Raw genomic sequence first — 1,379 nt, 5'->3', positions numbered from 1 at the left:
GGAGGAGGAGGCGCGGGAGGCGAGGGGACGAGGGCGGCGTTGGCGCGGCTTCCCCGGGTCCTGCGCCCCGGCCGGGCGGTATCCTCGCTCCTCCCCGCGAAGGCCGTTTCCCGCCTCCGGTCCCCGCACTCACCCGCCCGGGCCTCGGTCAGGGCCAGGGTCCCCGAGAGCAGCAGGAGGAGGGCTCGGGGCGACAGAGCCCGCATTCTTTGGGTCCGGGGAGACTCAATCTCTGTGGGTCCGTGGGGCTTTACAGCCGGGAACGCGGCGACGCTGATTAGCTTCTCTACAAACCCGACTACTACCCAATGGTAGTGAGAGGTGGGTCCCGTCATGAGTATCCAGGAGGAAGGATCCGACACAGGTTGGGCGAGAATGAAACTCCGGGGGATGGGGAATCCTCAACGCTGGCCTCTCCACCCCAGATACAGTCCTCCGGGCCTGAGACCCTGAGAGCCACGCCCCGGGGACCTGGGACTTTGTCCTGACTCCTCTCCTCCTGCACCGAATGCTCTTTGTCACACTGTCTTCCTGAGTCCTGGCCCAGAATCTGTCTGTGGAAACCAGGGAGAGACCCCCAGGCTGAGCCCAGCTCCTTCCCCTTCATTTCTTCTGGAATCCTTCTCCCAGAACTGGTCTCCCTTCTTGCCACTCCGTCGTCTCCCCCTGCACTCTTCTAGAAGAAAACGCCTCCGGGAATTTGATGGCAAAGAGTGAACCCTACAGGGAATAGAGGTGTAAAGACTGTGGTTTTTCTTTTTAAATCTGGAAAAATTTTCTCTGAAAGCCCAGGAGAGAGATTCCATGGAGACCATTTTCCTTTTTATTAACTACACCGAATAGCGCAATCTTGGTAACGGAATGGAATGATCAGGAATCTTATCTGTAAAAGAAGGGATTTGGGCACCTTCATATAAAAATGTGTCTAAACGTATTACAGTCACACACACAAAGCTCCTAAGTGTTATTTCCCACCTTATGTATCTGCAACTCTGGGTTGTTGTGTTTAAAAATCATCTTCGTTCCATAGCCTGGAGTTTCTGTGTGTGAGCCAGGACATCTCCTCCTTTCTGTATGTTGCAACCAGGAGCCTGAACAGACTCTAATCACCTCGGAGCTGCAAGTGCTTAATGCTCTCAAGATGCCCTTCACTAGTGATCTACCACTGCCTTTTTTCCTTTTCTTTTCTTTTTTTGAACTGGAGTCTCACTCTGTTGCCCAGCCTAGAGTGCAGTGTCACATTCATGGCAACCTCAGTGTTGACCTACTGGGCTTCAATGATCCTTCTGTCTCAGCCTTCCAAGTAGCCAGAACTACAGGTGTGCACTACTATGCCTGGCTAATTTTTTTTAATTGTAGAGTCGAGGTCTCACCAAGTT

General features: G+C 53.3%; 1 pseudogene across 1 annotated transcript in view; it reads right to left on the bottom strand.

Moving 5' to 3' along the window:
- The window catches only part of LOC103268465, a 4,107-nt pseudogene extending 3,756 nt beyond the window's left edge, over positions 1-351 (bottom strand). The window contains exon 1 of the transcript XR_002482411.1: positions 134-351. The product of XR_002482411.1 is annotated as a class I histocompatibility antigen, Gogo-OKO alpha chain-like (transcript). The remainder of the gene's footprint in view (positions 1-133) is intronic.
- Positions 352-1,379: the final 1,028 nt, after the last annotated feature.

The sequence above is a fragment of the Carlito syrichta genome, unplaced genomic scaffold, assembly GCF_000164805.1.
Source record: "Carlito syrichta isolate Samal-C Ts95f unplaced genomic scaffold, Tarsius_syrichta-2.0.1 Scaffold308836, whole genome shotgun sequence".
Lineage (NCBI taxonomy): Eukaryota > Metazoa > Chordata > Mammalia > Primates > Tarsiidae > Carlito > Carlito syrichta.
Note: the sequence above shows the minus strand (reverse complement) of the source record. Positions and strands in the feature narration are given on the sequence as shown.